Source organism: Pinus tabuliformis, chromosome 3_2 (assembly GCF_031772625.1).
Source record: "Pinus tabuliformis cultivar Carrire ecotype Pingquan chromosome 3_2, CPIR1, whole genome shotgun sequence".
In the NCBI taxonomy this organism is placed as follows: Eukaryota; Viridiplantae; Streptophyta; class Pinopsida; order Pinales; family Pinaceae; genus Pinus; species Pinus tabuliformis.
This window is the reverse complement of record NC_142302.1, coordinates 517195900-517202972: the sequence shown is the minus strand read 5'-3', so window position 1 is coordinate 517202972 and position 7073 is coordinate 517195900. Positions and strand designations below refer to the sequence as shown.

Sequence of the window (7073 nt, the reverse complement as noted above, 5' to 3'; positions counted from 1 at the left end):
TGCTCTATAAACTGGAGAAAATCACCCAAACTGAAAATGAAGATTGAGTAACAGTCAGATTTAGATGACCTGCCAATGAGTTGACAGTTCGAATTAAGTGACATGCAACTGCGTTTACGGCCGCAAAAACGCTGGTTATGCGTCGCATGTGTTGACAACTATAAGAAGAGTGCCACTTCACTCCAATTCCGCCACGAAACTCGCCAGTTTTACGAAAAGCCCAAGGCTTTAAATATGTTACTTATAACCAAAAAGAGTGCATGTTAATTTTAAATACAGGTTCTGTAAGATTGATTTCTCTACGCCTTAACTGTTTTTGTTTGGTCAAAGTTTTGAGGTAAAGAAATATGTTAATGGTTTACAATTCAGAGGTATATAGCAGGTGTGAAAGTTTGCTTATCACTGATAAGTAATTTTTGGTGGTTAGTTTGTTTTGGGAAAAAAAATACTATCCAATACATAGCAATCAATAAGTTTTCTCACGCTGTAAAAAGATTAGTTGGATGGATTCAAAGATCTGGCAAGCACTGCCGGAAGACTTATTATTACGCCGTAAGGCGTTTCCCTTTGAGATCCATCCCCCATTTTGCCTACGTGTCCTCCTCTGACGCCGTACGATGAGATGTTAGACGATTACAAACACCACAACCGTCGATCAAAAATGTCACTGAGGCCAATCGCCGGTCCGGGTAATGAAGAGCGCGGAGTGCCCATCGCCATTCCAGAGGTAGGGTTTCTCCAATGGTGTTCTCCAGGCGGGCGTCAGGACTTGCCTCCTCTGGATCCCTCAGGAGATTTGAAGATGATGTGACCGCTACCAAATATCTTGATCATCCCTGTTGCTGTTTCTAGGGTTAGATCGAACGATCCAGGTGAGCGCAGGTCAGTTCAGGTGTAACTACCCCTGCCCCCTCCACCGTTTCATCCGGTCATTTGTCATGCATACTCAGCTCTGTAAACCTCTGTTGTGTGCAATATCAAACCCGTGTCCGAATTGACCTTTGTCTCATGCTTGGGGGGCATTTTCATTGTCATTCAGCTTTCCGATTAGCAATTGCTCAGGTTTATCTCTTATTTTTTCGTTCCATGAACCCCTTGGGACTTCTTTTGCAGAATTTCTAGAGAGATTGGTTGTTCGAAATCACTGAGAGGTAATTACTCTTATGTACCCTGGGTTTCTTCTATACATATTTATAAACTTTGGGGTTCGTAACTTCCTCTAACCCTCCATTAAATTTTGTTGCAGGTTTGGTCAAGGAGCCAGATTCCCTTGCTATGCTCGAATACCAAGTTCTCGATGTCGCCGAAGTAGACTTCCACGAACTCCAGTCATCATGGTATTCATATTATTTTCAATCCTCTCTTCTTTTAAACAAGGAAAGGTTATTTTCCATCTTTACGCATTTTCTTATGGCAAGGTTAATATCTCTCGGTTTCCATTGCGGCATCAGACCATTCACCAAAAGAAGTATTAAGGTAAACAATCCATTTTTACTCATGTACTGCTTTCATTCCAGGTTGGAATTAGTTTGTTAAATTGTCATTAGCTTTTATTTATAGCTTAGGATCCAGAGGAACTCTGGCTGGTGTACTCATATTGGTTGCTTTCAAATTCTTGACTTTGTACATCCCAGCGCCAGATTCTTACATTGAATCCTTTGCTACCAGGTACTACTTCGATTGTTCCCCTGGTCGACCATCTCGTTAAAGCTTGCTGGCACAAATTTTCTGAGTTCTTATAGCTCGCTACAACTTGTTATTTAATGTTGTAACTCTCAGCATTAGTTGTCAGTGATGTCTAGGCCAGAGCTGTTAGGGTTGAATCTCAAATTTCACTTCACGGGAGGTTGCTATGCGCTGTATCATGTCTCGAGTGTTGGACGTGCAAGGAGCCAAAACAGAACTAGAAAAGCAGTTTCACCTCCTTTTTTCACTTCCAGCCACAGGAAAATGCTCTAATATTGTGTAGGTGATTGTGTAGGTAAAGAAGAATGAAGGAGGTGAAATTGTCGTTTCTCCAATTTTAGTGTTCTTCTTTTATACCACAAAGGTCACAGGAAAAAGGGAAGAACGTCAATTTTGGTGTTCATCCCCTTCTCCAAGTCCATCTACCGCTGTCACTATTCTGTCTGCTCGAGGAAAAGCTGTCGGCACTCTAAACCACTTTGCTATAGGAGAAGCTGCCGGCACTGCAAACCACTTTGCTATAACAAGACACCAAGCTCAAGAAAGAACATATCCACTGTATCTGCTATCTGCTCTACTTTGTATTTTGCCATTGGCATGTCTACCTGTAATATTAGTGTCTATGTAATACATTGTGATTTCGATGACATCAAGGGACTCAATGAGAAAGCTGTAGTTCTAACTCCTAAACTACTATTTTATGTGTGTTGATTCTTGAATACTCCAATTTCTTGTATGTTTGATGTAGGAATTAGTTGCATCAATATTAATATTTTGTAAATGTTCTAAATTTTTGAATATATATATATATATCCTTGTCACATTTCGAATGTTGCTGTGTCCTGTGTTGGACGCTCGTATCCACGTCTCTTGCATGTCCCAAGTCCTGGTGTTGTGCGACCTAGAATCCCATGATGAATTGAATCACAGATCCATTTTTAATTTCAAATGAGTAGAATTGAAAGAACATTTGATGTTGAGTCTCTCCAAGTTGTTTGAATCAGTTGTTTTCTTTTGATGCATTGTATACTTGAGATTCAAAGTACTTGAATAAGTTTAAAAAATTTATATGCAGAAATCTTCCAAACTCATCTCTTAAAGGGGTTCTAGCACCAGAATTGGCCCTTCCAGCTTCGCTGCAGACACTGTAAGTGCCTATTACTCAAATGAAGCTTGCACATGAGCCAAGTTTTTGTACAGTTATAAGTTAGTGTAGAAATATGAATATGTTTGCCGAACTGTTGACATGAACAACCTCGAGCAAATTGGTATCTTATGCAGGAACCTTCGTGCAAACAATATCCTGGGTACCATACCGAGAGAACTTGGTCAACTAAAGAATCTACAGAATTTGGATCTGGCTTTGAATTGGCTTAGTGGTGCCATTCCCAATGAAATTGGAAATTTGTCAAACATTGCCATAATGTAAGATAAATCCAATCTGGTGCACTTTGATCGAGCCCAACGCTGGATATTATTAACAAATGCATTAGCATGTCTCCCTTTTGATTATTTTAAATGCACTCGCATAAGTATATACCTTCTTGTGCAGATCCCTGGAGGGCAATAATTTGGCAGGCACCATACCTCCAGAACAGCAGTTGACTCGGTTTTGGGTGCCAAGTGGAGCTTTGTCCAGGGCCAAGGCTAAAACTGCAGTGGGTCCTTTGGAAACTATCTGGTAACTTTTCTTCATTCATTCTTCGTTTTATTCAGAGACAAGATGAAATGTTTTTAATCTTTTTATTGGAAATTTCAAGGTGCATTATGCAGACAGCATGGTGCTTACTCTATAAAGTCCAAGATCCTACTGGAAGTTACTGCTTAGTAATGGGCAAAATGGAAAGAAAACTCTTTTCTTTTTTTTCAATATCTATTATTCTTAGTATCCATTTAGGGGTTGGGGGTGATGGGAGGAGGGTTCGGTTCCAGACATTTTTTTTCTTCCTGTTCTTACTGTTTTTTAGGTCTTGGGCTTCCTGAAATTTATAAAGCCTTTTATCTTTTGGCAGCAGAAAAGCCATCATTCAAATTAAGTGTGGCTGATTACAAGGAACTAACTAGAGATGATGCAACGTGGAAATGGTCATTTTCTCATGGGGTTGTTAACAGCTTGGACTGCTCAAAATGTAAACGTTAGAAATACTGATCGAATCCTCTTGAAACAGAAGTTCCAGCTGGCTACGAGAATCCTTGGGTCTGGGAAACCGTGGGTTGTCAGATGAAAGCAAGGGAATTTGGATGGTGGAGGATGAATGCTGGGACGAAAATTACCCACTGTCTCTTCCACAGTGCTATCTCGCTTGACCTCTTCTCAATGTTCATGGGATGCTGCAACCATGGTGGGGTGGTGATGATGCTTCTGCATCATTGAACTTGGTGGGAAAAGGTGCTTTTGAAGTAATCTGACTGTTGACATCCACTTTGAATTTGAAGTCAATATCTCTAAACGTTGTATGCATGGCATTGGATAAAGGTGACAGTTACTTGGAGGCTAATTCTCATTTTGTCGGTGTTTTTTATTACTTGGAATTTTCTGAATTGGTTGGCCTTGGGAATCACTCCTGCTCAGTTAATTTTCTTCTACACTTGTCTCCATAACCCACAGAATTCAAGGCACTACAGTCACAAACAAAATTTTAAGAGTTTCTCATCATTGCTTTTGGAGATTTACATGTGGGTCTGCAGATTTGAGGTGTTTGAGAGCAGATTTGCACAAAGAATTTTAGCAAATTAATGATTATAAGAGCTGATCTGAACATTAGCTTGATGTCCCATCAATTTCTCAGCAGAATTTAGGTGTAACAATTGAATTACAGTAAACTAATTTTCTGATACCAAGTGTCTTTGTTGGTCAAAGTCATTTTTTTTGCACTTTAGATCACATAAGGATCTCTCCTGAGGGCAGAAAAGCACTAGCCCAAAGTGCAGAGGGAGTATACAATAGGTGACAATGTACCCTCCCTAGTTCCCTTTTAATTGGATGGCTTCTAAGCGTTAATTGTACAGAGAACTTGGAACTTGGGAATGTATGGCTTTGTATATGCAACCATTTGCCCTATGAAGCTCTATAGTTGGATCTTCTATGCCTGGCTTCAACCTTGTAAAATTTTGAGCAATCCAATTATTTATCAGGAAAATAACACTTCTCAAACTACATTTCTCTAAATTTTGTTTACAGAATTTGCAAATCTTATTGCACTCCGAAGTTGCAGGATGCTTTTTTTGCTTTTGTCAAACCTGCAAAGCGCACAAAAATTTCGACCATGTTTTGGCAGGTGCCTAAAACTCACCCACTATGTCACTCTTAAATTGGTGAAAGTCAGTTTGTGTTTCCAGGGAACCTTTATTTTCCCTAGAAAAATGAGGGCAATCAGATGATCATTGTATCTAGTTGCATTGATAATAGAGAGTCAATTTAGAACACAAAAAATAGTGTGCACATTCTAGAGCAAACCACTTTGCTATAACAAGACACCAAGCTCAAGAAAGAACATATCCACCGTATCTGCTATCTTCTCTACTTTGTATTTTGCCATTGGCATGTCTACCTGTAATATTAGTGTCTATGTAATACATTGTGATTTCGATGACATCAAGGGACTCAATGAGAAAGCTGTAGTTCTAACTCCTAAACTACTATTTTATGTGTGTTGATTCTTGAATACTCCAATTTCTTGTATGTTTGATGTAGGAATTAGTTGCATCAATATTAATATTTTGTAAATGTTCTAAATTTTTGAATATATATATATCCTTGTCACATTTCGAATGTTGCTGTGTCCTGTGTTGGACGCTCGTATCCACGTCTCTTGCATGTCCCAAGTCCTGGTGTTGTGCGACCTAGAATCCCATGATGAATTGAATCACAGATCCATTTTTAATTTCAAATGAGTAGAATTGAAAGAACATTTGATGTTGAGTCTCTCCAAGTTGTTTGAATCAGTTGTTTTCTTTTGATGCATTGTATACTTGAGATTCAAAGTACTTGAATAAGTTTAAAAAATTTATATGCAGAAATCTTCCAAACTCATCTCTTAAAGGGGTTCTAGCACCAGAATTGGCCCTTCTAGCTTCGCTGCAGACCTGTAAGTGCCTATTACTCAAATGAAGCTTGCACATGAGCCAAGTTTTTGTACAGTTATAAGTTAGTCTAGAAATATGAATATGTTTGTCGAACTGTTGACATGAACAACCTCGAGCAAATTGGTATCTTATGCAGGAACCTTCGTGCAAACAATATACTGGGTACCATACCGAGAGAACTTGGTCAACTAAAGAATCTACAGAATTTGGATCTGGCTTTGAATTGGCTTAGTGGTGCCATTCCCAATGAAATTGGAAATTTGTCAAACATTGCCATAATGTAAGATAAATCCAATCTGGTGCACTTTGATCGAGCCCGACGCTGGATATTATTAACAAATGCATTAGCATGTCTCCCTTTTGATTATTTTAAATGCACTCGCATAAGTATATACCTTCTTGTGCAGATCCCTGGAGGGCAATAATTTGGCAGGCACCATACCTCCAGAACAGCAGTTGACTCGGTTTTGGGTGCCAATTCCAACAACTTGGGTAAAAGTGAGCTTACAGTTAGCCATTTGAACAAGCTGTTCCCATGGCCAGATTACACAATTTGAAAACTTAATGTGTACAAGATCAAAATTCATTCAGTAAATAGCAACTTTGAGCATTGAAATAGATAATAAGAGCAAGAATTCCCATAGCTGACCAATCTCATAGACAATCAGTGAAACCAGTGCAACCAGGACCTCCCTCAAGCCAAAGAAGAAGTGGATCATTTGCTGGATTACTTTCTGACTTCACAGAATAGTAGAAAAGTTCTCTTCCATTGGCCTCACTAACTGTCACATACCTGCATGAATATGAAGAAAACACAAAGACTTTCATGCAGTTAATTGTTCATCCAATAGAATATAAGAGTGGTAGAATCACATCTGTAAGCACTCCATATAACAATTTTCGCTCCTAGTCTTTTACATATTTTGAACTCTCCATGCAACAATTTTGACTTTAATATTTTTTAGCTTCAATTGTCACCAAATTTATTAAGTATCCATAGAAATTAAACTCTGTTCAAACATATTCACAGTCTGTGCATAACAATTAGATATCTGTACATCTTTTATGTTTTTTTGTCTTTCTTTGTCATATAAGCATGCACTCTACAAGCTATGAACTCTTTGGTTATGTTCTTAATCTTTGCATAAGTACACAGCTAATTGTTTATTTACAAACAGGGGCTAATTCATGCATGCTATTTTTGAAAATTTTTGAAAATGACTGTGTTAATGAATAAATATTCTTTCCAATGAAAAATCTGGCACTTTGAATTTGTTACTTTCAATTATTGTTACATTTGA

The 7073-nt window shown here is 38.4% G+C and overlaps 2 long non-coding RNA genes across 5 annotated transcripts; both read left to right on the top strand.

Moving 5' to 3' along the window:
- The first annotated feature begins 836 nt into the window (after positions 1–836).
- LOC149181594 (uncharacterized) lies at positions 837–2376 on the top strand. Its single transcript, XR_016257548.1, has 4 exons — positions 837–882; positions 1114–1151; positions 1247–1476; positions 1669–2376. It is a non-coding gene; the product is annotated as an uncharacterized LOC149181594 (long non-coding RNA).
- A 933-nt stretch (positions 2377–3309) lies between these two features.
- LOC149181593 (uncharacterized) lies at positions 3310–6805 on the top strand. 4 transcript variants are annotated; one of them, XR_016257018.1, is made up of 4 exons: positions 3310–3367; positions 3855–4162; positions 5704–5774; positions 5909–6805. It is a non-coding gene; the product is annotated as an uncharacterized LOC149181593 (long non-coding RNA). The 4 variants fall into 4 exon arrangements; XR_016257017.1 differs by lacking the exon at positions 3310–3367 and having other exon boundaries at positions 3772–4162; positions 5909–6052; positions 6180–6805; XR_016257019.1 differs by lacking the exon at positions 3310–3367 and having other exon boundaries at positions 3772–4075.
- The last annotated feature ends 268 nt before the right edge of the window (positions 6806–7073 follow it).